Genomic DNA, 12,668 nt, shown 5'->3' with positions numbered 1-12,668 from the left:
TAATTAAGCTTTTTATTTGGTGAGGAGATAAAAGAATACGCATGATTATGTATAGTAAAATTTGACAGAGATTATACTTTGGTTGAAATTACAGTGGATAACCTAAAATTTCTCACTTTTAATTGAGAGTGTACTTTTGATAAATGTGAACACCAACAAATTAATTGAGACTTTACATTGATTAATTTGAAAATTTACAACAATAATTTATTGAGCTATAATTTTTAGATAATTGTTGATGAATTTATTTTGAAAATGCAGTGGAAATGAATCTATTTTCTTGATTAATTAAGCTTTTTATTTGGTGACGAGATAAAAGAATACGCTTGATTAGGTGTAGTAAAATTTGATTGAGACTGTACTTTGGTTGAATTTACAGTGGACAATCCTAAAGTGCTCACTTTTAATTTGGATTGTGCTCACTTTTAATTTGGATTGGACTTTGGTTAAAAGTGAACACCAACAAATTAATTGAGACTTTACATGGATTAATTTGAAAATTTACAACAATAATTTATTGAGCTACAATCTTTAGGTAACCGATGATGAATTTATTTTGAAAATGCAGTGGAATCAATATATTTTCTTGAATAATTAAGCTTTTTATTTGGTGAGGAGATAAAAGAATACACATGATTAGGTATAGTAAAATTTGATTGAGATTGTACTTTGGTTGAATTTACAGTGGACAATCGAAAAGTTTTCACTTTAAATTGAGATTGCACTTTGGTTAAAAGTGAACACCAACAAATTAATTGAGACTTTACATTGATTAATTTGAAAATTTACAATAATAATTTATTGAGCTATAATCTTTAGATAACCGATGATGAGTTTATTTTTAAAAAGTAGTGGAATCAATCTATTTTCTTGATTAATTAAGCTTTTTATTTGGTAAGGAGATAACCGAATACGCATGATTAGGTATAGTAAAACTTGATTGAGACTGTACTTTGGTTGAATTTACAATGGCCAATCTAAAAGTTCTCACTTTTAATTGAGATTGTACTTTGGTTAAAAGTGAACACCTACAAATTAATGGAGACTTTACATTGATTAATTTGCAAATTTACAGCAATAATTTATTGAGCTTTAATCTTTAAATAACCGATGATGAATTTAGTTTGAAAATGCAGTGGAAATCAATCTATTTTCTTGATTAATTAAGCTTTTTATTTGGTGAGAAGATAAAAGAATACGCATGATTACGTATAGTAAAATTTGACTGAGATTGTACTTTGGTTGAATTTACAGTGGATAACCTAAAATTTCTCACTTTTAATTGAGATTGTACTTTTGATAAATGTGAACACCAACAAATTAATTGAGACTTTACATTGATTAATTTGCAAATTTACAACAATAATTTATTGAGCTACAACAATAATTTATTGAGCTATAATATTTAGATAACTGATGATGAATTTATTTTAAAAAAGCAGTAGAAATCAATCTATTTTCTTGATTAATTAAGCTTTTAATTTGTTGAGGAGATAAAAGAATACGCATCATTAGGTATAGTAAAATTTGATTGAGACTGTACTTTGGTTGAATTAATAGTGGACAATCTAAAAGTTCTCACTTTCAATTGAGATTGCACTTTGGTTAAAAGCGAACACCAACAAATTAATTGAGACTTTACATGGATTAATTTGACAATTTACAACAATAATTTATTGAGCTATAATCTTTAGATAACAGATGATGAATTTATTTTGAAAAAGTAGTGGAATCAATCTATTTTCTTGATTAATTAAGCTTTTTATTTGGCGAGGAGATAAAAGAGTACGCATGATTAGGTATAGTAAAATTTGATTGAGACTATACTTTGGTTGAATTTACAGTGGACAATCTAAACGTTCTCACTTTCAATTGAGATTGAACTTTGGTTAAAAGTGAACACCTACAAATTAATGGAGACTTTACATTGATGAATTTGCAAATTTAAAACAATAATTTATTGAGCTTTAATCTTTAGATAACCGGTGATGAATTTATTTTGAAAATGCAGTGGAATCAATCTATTTTCTTGATTAATTAAGCTTTTTATTTGGTGAGGAGATAAAAGAATACCCATGATACGTATAGTAAAATTTGACTATGATTATACTTTGATTGAATTTACAGTGGATAACCTAAAATTTCTGACTTTTAATTGAGAGTGTACTTTTGATAAATGTGAACACCAACAAATTAATTGAGACTTTACATTGACTAATTTGAAAATTTACAACAGTAATTTATTGATCTATAATTTTTAGATAACTGATGATGAATTTATTTTGAAAATGCAGTGGAAATAAATCTATTTTCTTGATTAATTAAGCTTTTTATTTGGTGAGGAGATAAAAGAATACGCATGATTAGGTATAGTAAAATTTGATTGAGACTGTACTTTGGTTGAATTACAGTGGACAATCCTAAAGTTCTCATTTTTAATTTGGATTGTACTTTGGTTAAAAGTGAACACCTACAAATTAATTGAGACTTTACATGGATTAATTTGAAAATTAAAAAAAATAATTTATTGTACTATAATCTTTAAATAACCGATGATGAATTTAGTGTGAAAATTTAGTGGAAATCAATCTATTTTCTTGATTAATTAAGCTTTTTATTTGGTGAGGAGATAAAAGAATACGCATGATTAGGTATAGTAAAATTTGATTGAGATTGTACTTTGGTTGAATTTACAATGGATATCCTAAAATTTCTCACTTTTAATTGAGATTGTACTTTTGATAAATGTGAACACCAACAAATTAATTGAGACTTTACATTGATTAATTTGCAAATTTACAACAATAATTTATTGAGCTATAATATTTAGATAACTGATGATGAATTTATTTTGAAAAAGCAGTAGAAATCAATCTATTTTCTTGATTAATTAAGCTTTTTATTTGTTGAGGAGATAAAAGAATACGCATGATTAGGTATAGTAAAATTTGATTGAGACTGTACTTTGGTTGAATTAACAATGGACAATCTAAAAGTTCTCACTTTCAATTGAGATTGCACTTTGGTTAAAAGCGAACACCAACAAATTAATTGAGACTTTACATGGATTAATTTGACAATTTACAACAATAATTTATAGAGCTATAATCTTTAGATAACAGATGATGAATTTATTTTGAAAAAGTAGTGGAATCAATCTATTTTCTTGATTAATGAAGCTTTTTATTTGGTGAGGAGATAAAAGAATACGCATGATTAGGTATAGTAAAATTTGATTGAGATTGTACTTTGGTTGAATTTACAGTGGATAACCTAAAATTTCTCACCTTTAATTGAGAGTGTACTTTTGATAATTGTGAACACCAACAAATTAATTGAGATTTTACATTGATTAATTTGAAAATTTACAACAATAATTTATTGAGCTATAACCTTTAGATAACTGGTGATGAATTTATTTTGAAAAAGTAGTGGAAATGAATCTATTTTCTTGATTAATTAAGCTTTTTATTTGGTGACGAGATAAAAGAATACGCATGATTAGGTGTAGTAAAATTTGATTGAGACTGTACTTTGGTTGAATTTACAGTGGACAATCCTAAAGTGCTCACTTTTAATTTGGATTGTGCTCACTTTTAATTTGGATTGTACTTTGGTTAAAAGTGAACACCAACAAATTAATTGAGACTTTACATGGATTAATTTGAAAATTTACAACAATAATTTATTGAGCTACAATCTTTAGCTAACCGATGATGAATTTATTTTGAAAATGCAGTGGAATCAATATATTTTCTTGATTAATTAAGCTTTTTATTTGGTGAGGAGATAAAAGAATACACATGATTAGGTATAGTAAAATTTGATTGAGACTGTACTTTGATTGAATTTACAGTGGACAATCGAAAAGTTTTCACTTTAAATTGAGATTGCACTTTGGTTAAAAGTGAACACCTACAAATTAATTGAGACTTTACATGGATTAATTTGAAAATTTAAAAAAATAATTTATTGAGCTACAATCTTTAAATAACCGATGATGAATTTAGTATGGAAATGCAGTGGAAATCAATCTATTTTCTTGGTTAATTAAGCTTTTTATTTGGTGAGGAGATAAAACAATACGCATGATTAGGTATAGTAAAATTTGATTGAGATTGTGCTTTGGTTGAATTTACAATGGATAATCTAAAAGTTCTCACTTTTAATTGAGATTGTACTTTGGTTAAAAGTGAACACCAACAAATTAATTGAGACTTTACATTGATTAATTTGAAAATTTACAATGATAATTTATTGAGCTATAATCTTTAGATAACCGATGATGAGTTTATTTTGAAAAAGTAGTGGAATCAATCTATTTTCTTGATTAATTAAGCTTTTTATTTGGTAAGGAGATTACCGAATACGCATGATTAGGTATAGTAAAATTTGATTGAGACTGTACTTTGGTTGAATTTACAATGGACAATCTAAAAGTTCTCACTTTTAATTCAGATTGTACTTTGGTTAAAAGTGAACACCTACAAATTAATGGAGACTTTAGATTGATTAATTTGCAAATTTACAACAATAATTTATTGAGCTTTAATCTGTAGATAATCGATGATGAATTTATTTTGAAAATGCAGTAGAATCAATCTATTTTCTTGATTAATTAATCTTTTTATTTGGTGAGGGGATAAAAGAATACGCATGATTAGGTATAGGAAAATTTGATTGAGATTGTACTTTGGTTGAATTTACAGTGGACAATCTAAAAGATCTCACTTTCAATTGAGATTTAACTTTGGTTAAAAGTGAACACCTACAAATTAATGGAGACTTTACATTGATTAATTTGCAAATTTACAACAATAATTTATTGAGCTTTAATCTTTAGATAACCGATGATGAATTTATTTTGAAAATGTAGTGGAATCAATATATTTTCTTGATTAATTAAGCTTTTTATCTGGTGAGGGGATAAAAGAATACGCATGATTAGGTATAGTAAAATTTGATTGAGATTGTACTTTGGTTGAATTTACAGTGGACAATCTAAAAGATCTCACTTTCAGTTGAGATTGAACTTTGGTTAAAAGTGAACACCTACAAATTAATGGAGACTTTACATTGATTAATATGCAAATTTACAACAATAATTTATTGAGCTTTAATCTTTAGATAACCGATGATGAATTTATTTTGAAAATGTAGTGGAACCAATATACTTTCTTGATTAATTAAGCTTTTTATTTGGTGAGGAGATAAAAGAATACGCATGATTAGGTATAATAAAATTTGATTGAGACTGTACTTTGGTTGAATTTACAGTGGACAATCGAAAAGTTCTCACTTTCAATTGAGATTTAACTTTGGTTAAAAGTGAACACCTACAAATTAATGGAGAATTTACATTGATTAATTTGCAAATTTACAACAATAATATATTGAGCTTTAATCTTTAGATAACCGATGATGAATTTATTTTGAAAATGCAGTGGAATCAATATATTTTCTTGATTAATTAAGCTTTTTATTTGGTGAGGGGATAAAAGAATACGCATGATTAGGTATAGTAAAATTTGATTGAGATTGTACTTTGGTTGAATTTATAGTGGACAATCTAAAAGATCTCACTTTCAATTGAGATTGCACTTTGGTTAAAAGTGAACACCTACAAATTAATGGAGACTTTACATTGATTAATGTGCAAATTTACAACAATAATTTATTGAGCTTTAATCTTTAGATAATCGATGATGAATTTATTTTGAAAATGCAGTGGAATCAATCTATTTTCTTGATTAATTAATCTTTTTATTTGGTGAGGGGATAAAAGAATACGCATGATTAGGTATAGTAAAATTTTGATTGAGATTGTACTTTGGTTGAATTTACAGTGGACAATCTAAAAGATCTCACTTTCAATTGAGATTTAACTTTGGTTAAAAGTGAACACCTACAAATTAATGGAGAATTTACATTGATTAATTTGCAAATTTACAACAATAATATATTGAGCTTTAATCTTTAGATAACCGATGATGAATTTATTTTGAAAATGCAGTGGAATCAATATATTTTCTTGATTAATTAAGCTTTTTATTTGGTGAGGGGATAAAAGAATACGCATGATTAGGTATAGTAAAATTTGATTGAGATTGTACTTTGGTTGAATTTATAGTGGACAATCTAAAAGATCTCACTTTCAGTTGAGATTGAACTTTGGTTAAAAGTGAACACCTACAAATTAATGGAGACTTTACATGGATTAATTTGAAAATTTAAAAAAATAATTTATTGAGCTATAATCTTTAAATAATCGATGATGAACTTAGTTTGAAAATGCAGTGGAAATCAATCTATTTTCTTGATTAATTAAGCTTTTTATTTTGTGAGGAGATAAAACAATACGCATGATTAGGTATAGTAACATTTGATTGAGATTGTACTTTGGTTGAATTTACAGTGGACAAACTAAAAGATCTCACTTTCAATTGAGATTGCACTTTGGTTAAAAGTGAACACCTACAAATTAATTGAGACTTTACATGGATTAATTTAAAAATTTACAACAATAATTTATTGAGCTATAATCTTTAGATAACCGATGATGAGTTTTTTTTGAAAAAGTAGTGGAATCAATCTATTTTCTTGATTAATTAAGCTTTTTATTTGGTGAGGAGATAACAGAATACGCATGATTAGGTATAGTAAGATTTGATTGAGACTGTACTTAGGTTGAATTTACAGTGGACAATCCAAAAGTTCTCACTTTCAATTGAGATTGCACTTTGGTTAAAAGTGAACACCTACAAATTAATGGAGACTTTAGATTGATTAATTTGCAAATTTACAACAATAATTTATTGAGCTTTAATCTGTAGATAATCGATGATGAATTTATTTTGAAAATGTAGTAGAATCAATCTATTTTCTTGATTAATTAATCTTTTTATTTGGTGAGGGGATAAAAGAATACGCATGATTAGGTATAGTAAAATTTGATTGAGATTGTACTTTGGTTGAATTTACAATGGACAATCTAAAAGATCTCACTTTCAATTGAGATTTAACTTTGGTTAAAAGTGAACACCTACAAATTAATGGAGACTTTACATTGATTAATTTGCAAATTTACAACAATAATTTATTGAGCTTTAATCTTTAGATAACCGATGATGAATTTATTTTGAAAATGCAGTGGAATCAATATATTTTCTTGATTAATTAAGCTTTTTATCTGGTGAGGGGATAAAAGAATACGCATGATTAGGTATAGTAAAATTTGATTGAGATTGTACTTTGGTTGAATTTATAGTGGACAATCTAAAAGATCTCACTTTCAGTTGAGATTGAACTTTGGTTAAAAGTGAACACCTACAAATTAATGGAGACTTTACATTGATTAATATGCAAATTTACAACAATAATTTATTGAGCTTTAATCTTTAGATAACCGATGATGAATTTATTTTGAAAATGTAGTGGAACCAATATACTTTCTTGATTAATTAAGCTTTTTATTTGGTGAGGAGATAAAAGAATACGCATGATTAGGTATAATAAAATTTGATTGAGACTGTACTTTGGTTGAATTTACAGTGGACAATCGAAAAGTTCTCACTTTCAACTGAGATTGCACTTTGGTTAAAAGTGCACACCTACAAATTAATTGAGACTTTACATGGATTAATGTGAAAATTTAAAAAAATAATTTATTCAACTATAATCTTTAAATAACCGATGATGAATTTAGTTTGAAAATGCAGTGGAAATCAATCTATTTTCTTGATTAATTAAGCTTTTTATTTGGTGAGGATATAAAAGAATACGCATGATTAGGTATAGTAAAATTTGATTGAGATTGTACTTTGGTTGAATTTACAGTGGATAATCTAAAAGTTCTCACTTTTAATTGAGATTGTACTTTGGTTAAAAGTGAACACCAACAAATTAATTGAGACTTTACATGGATTAATTTGAAAATTTACAACAATAATTTATTGAGCTACAATCTTTAGGTAACCGATGATGAATTTATTTTGAAAATGCAGTGGAATAAATATATTTTCTTGATTAATTAAGCTTTTTATTTGGTGAGGAGATAAAAGAATACGCATGATTAGGTATAGTAAAATTTGATTGAGACTGTACTTTGGTTGAATTTACAGTGGACAATCGAAAAGTTCTCACTTTCAATTGAGATTGCACTTTGGTTAAAAGTGAACACCTACAAATTAATTGAGACTTTACATGGATTAATTTGAAAATTTAAAAAAATAATTTATTGAGCTATAATCTTTAAATAATCATTGATGAATTTAGTTTGAAAATGCAGTGGAAATCAATCTATTTTCTTGATTAATTAAGCTTTTTATTTGGTGAGGAGATAACAGAATACGCATGATTATGTATAGTAAAATTTAATTGAGATTGTACTTTGGTTGAATTTACAGTGGACAATCTAAAAGATCTCACTTTCAATTGAGATTGCACTTTGGTTAAAAGTGAACACCTACAAATTAATGGACACTTTACATGGATTAATTTGAAAATTTAAAACAATAATTTATTGAGCTATAATCTTTAGATAACTGATAATGAATTTATTTTGAAAATGCAGTGGAATCAATCTATTTTCCTGATTAATTAAGCTTTTTATTTGGTGAGGAGATAAAAGAGTACGCATGATTAGGTATAGTAAAATTTCATTGAGACTGTACTTTGGTTGAATTTACAGTGGACAATCTAAAAGTTCTCACTTTCAATTGAGATTGAACTTTGGTTAAAAGTGAACACCTACAAATTAATGGAGACTTTACATTGATTAATTTGCAAATTTACAACAATAATTTATTGAGCTACAATATTTAGATAACTGATGATGAATTTATTTTGAAAAAGCAGTGGAAATCAATCTATTTTGCTTGATTAATTACGCTTTTTATTTGTTGAGGAGATAAAAGAATACGCAAGATTATGTATAGTAAAATTTGACTGAGATTGTACTTTGGTTGAATTTACAGTGGATAACCTAAGATTTCTCACTTTTAATTGAGAGTGTACTTTTTTGATAAATGTGAACACCAACAAATTAATTGAGACTTCACATGGATTAATTTGAAAATTTACAACAATAATTTATTGAGCTACAATCTTTAGATAACCGATGATGAATTTATTTTGACAAAGTAGTGGAATCAATCTATTTTCTTGATTAATTAAGCTTTTTATTTGCTGAGGAGATAAAAGAATACGCATGATTAGGTATAGTAAAATTTGATTGAGACTGTACTTTGGTTGAATTTACAGTGGATAACCTAAAATTTCTCACTTTTAATTGAGAGTGTACTTTTGATAAATGTGAACACCAACAAATTAATTGAGACTTTACATGGATTAATTTGAAAATTTAAAACAATAATTTATTGAGCTATAATCTTTAGATAACCGATGATGAATTTATTTTGAAAATGCAGTGGAAATCAATCTATTTTCTTGATTAATTAAGCTTTTTATTTAATTAGGAGATAAAAGAGTACGCATGATTAGGTATAGTAAAATTTCATTGAGACTGTACTTTGGTTGAATTTACAGTGGACAATCTAAAAGGTCTCACTTTCAATTGAGATTGCACTTTGGTTAAAAGTGAACACCTACAAATTAATGGAGACTTTACATGGATTAATTTGCAAATTTACAACAATAATTTATTGAGCTTTAATCTATAGATAACCGATGACTAATTTATTTCGAAAATGCAGTGGAATCAATCTATTTTCTTGATTAATTAAGCTTTTTATTTTGTGAGGAGGTAAAAGAATACGCATCATTACGTATAGTAAAATTTGAATGAGATTGTACTTTGGTTGAATTTACAGTGGATAACCTAAAATTTCTCACTTTTAATTGAGGTTGTACTTTTGATAAATGTGAACACCAACAAATTAATTGAGACTTTACATTGATTAATTTGAAAATTAACAACAATAATTTATTGAGCTATAATATTTAGATAACTGATGATGAATTTATTTTGAAAAAGCAGTGGAAATCAATCTATTTTCTTGATTAATAAAGCTTTTTATTTGTTGAGGAGATAAAAGAATACGCATGATTACGTATAGTAAAATTTGACTGAGATTGTACTTAGGTTGAATTTACAGTGGATAACCTAAAATTTCTCACTTTTAATTGAGAGTGTACCTTTGATAAATGTGAACACCAACAAATTAATTGAGTCTTTACATTGATTAATTTGAAAATTTACAACAATAATTTATTGAGCTATAATTTTTAGATAACTGATGATGAATTTATTTTGAAAAAGCAGTGGAAATCAATCTAATTTCTTGATTAATTAAGCTTTTTATTTGGTGAGGAGATAAAAGAATACGCATGATTAGGTACAGTAAAATTTGAATGAGATTGTACTTTGGTTGAATTTAGAGTGGATAACCTAAAATTTCTCACTTTTAATTGAGATTGTACTTTTGATAAATGTGAACACCAACAAATTAATTGAGAGTTTACATTGATTAATTTGCAAATTTGCAACAATAATTTATTGAGCTATAATATTTAGATAACTGATGATTAATTTATTTTGAAAAAGCAGTGGAAATCAATCTATTTTCTTGATTAATTAAGCTTTTTATTTGTTGAGGAGATAAAAGAATACGCATGATTACGTATACTAAAATTTGATTGAGATTGTACTTTGGTTGAATTTACAGTGGACAATCTAAAAGATCTCACTTTCAATTGAGATTGCACTTTGGTTAAAAGTGAACACCTACAAATTGATTGAGACTTTACATGGATTAATTTGAAAATTTAAAACAATAATTTATTGGGCTATAATCTTTAGATAACCGATGATGAATTTATTTTGAAAATGCAGCGGAATCAATCTATTTTCCTTATTAATTAAGCTTTTTATTTGGTGAGGAGATAAAAGAGTACGCATGATTAGGTATAGTAAAATTTCATTGAGACTGTACTTTGGTTGAATTTACAGTGGACAATCTAAAAGTTCTCACTTTCAATTGAGATTGCACTTTGGTTAAAAGTGAAAACCTACAAATTAATGGAGACTTTACATTGATTAATTTGCAAATTTACAACAATAATTTATTGATCTTTAATCTTTAGATGACCGATGATGAATTTATTTTGAAAATGCAGTGGAAACAAGCTATTTTCTTGATTAATTAAGCTTTTTATTTGGTGAGGAGATAAAAGAATACGCATGATTACGTATAGTAAAATTTGACTGAGATTGTACTTTGGTTGAATTTACAGTGGATAACCTAAAATTTTGCACTTTTAATTGAGAGTGTACTTTTGATAAATGTGAACACCAACAAATTAATTGAGTCTTTACATTGATTAATTTGAAAATTTACAACAATAATTTATTGAGCTATAATTTTTAGATAACTGATGATGAATTTATTTTGAAAAAGCAGTGGAAATCAATCTAATTTCTTGATTAATTAAGCATTTTCTTTGGTGAGGAGATAAAAGAGTACGCCTGATTAGGTATAGTAAAATTTGATTGAGACTGTACTTTGGTTGAATTTACAGTGGACAATCTAAAAGTTCTCACTTTCAATTGAGATTGCACTTTGGTTAAAAGTGAACACCTACAAATTAATTGAGACTTTACATAGATTAATTTGAAAATTTAAAACAATAATTTATTGAGCTATAATCTTTAGATAACCGATGATGAATTTATTTTGAAAATGTAGTGGAATCAATCTATTTTCTTGATTAATTAAGCTTTTTATTTGGTGAGGAGATAACAGAATACGCATGATTACGTATAGTAAAATTTGACTGAGATTGTACTTTTGTTGAATTTACAGTGGATAACCTAAAATTTTGCACTTTTAATTGAGAGTGTACTTTTGATAAATGTGAACACCAACAAATTAATTGAGTCTTTACATTGATTAATTTGAAAATTTACAACAATAATTTATTGAGCTATAATTTTTAGATAACTGATGATGAATTTATTTTGAAAAAGCAGTGGAAATCAATCTAATTTCTTGATTAATTAAGCTTTTTATTTGGTGAGGAGATAAAAGAATACGCATGATTAGGTACAGTAAAATTTGAATGAGATTGTACTTTGGTTGAATTTAGAGTGGATAACCTAAAATTTCTCACTTTTAATTGAGATTGTACTTTTGATAAATGTGAACACCAACCAATTAATTGAGAGTTTACATTGATTAATTTGCAAATTTACAACAATAATTTATTGAGCTATAATATTTCGATAACTGATGATTAATTTATTTTGAAAAAGCAGTGGAAATCAATCTATTTTCTTGATTATTTAAGCTTTTTATTTGTTGAGAAGATAAAAGAATACGCATGATTACGTATACTAAAATTTGATTGAGATTGTACTTTGGTTGAATTTACAGTGGACAATCTAAAAGATCTCACTTTCAATTGAGATTGCACTTTGGTTAAAAGTGAACACCTACAAATTGATTGAGACTTTACATGGATTAATTTGAAAATTTAAAACAATAATTTATTGGGCTATAATCTTTAGATAACCGATGATGAATTTATTTTGAAAATGCAGTGGAATCAATCTATTTTCTTGATTAATTAAGCTTTTTATTTGGTGAGGAGATAACAGAATACGCATGATTACGTATAGTAAAATTTGACTGAGATTGTACTTTTGTTGA

Source organism: Vigna unguiculata, chromosome 7 (assembly GCF_037176805.1).
Source record: "Vigna unguiculata cultivar grain cowpea cultivar isolate G323 ecotype 2 chromosome 7, ASM3717680v1, whole genome shotgun sequence".
In the NCBI taxonomy this organism is placed as follows: Eukaryota; Viridiplantae; Streptophyta; class Magnoliopsida; order Fabales; family Fabaceae; genus Vigna; species Vigna unguiculata.
This window is presented reverse-complemented; position numbering follows the sequence as displayed.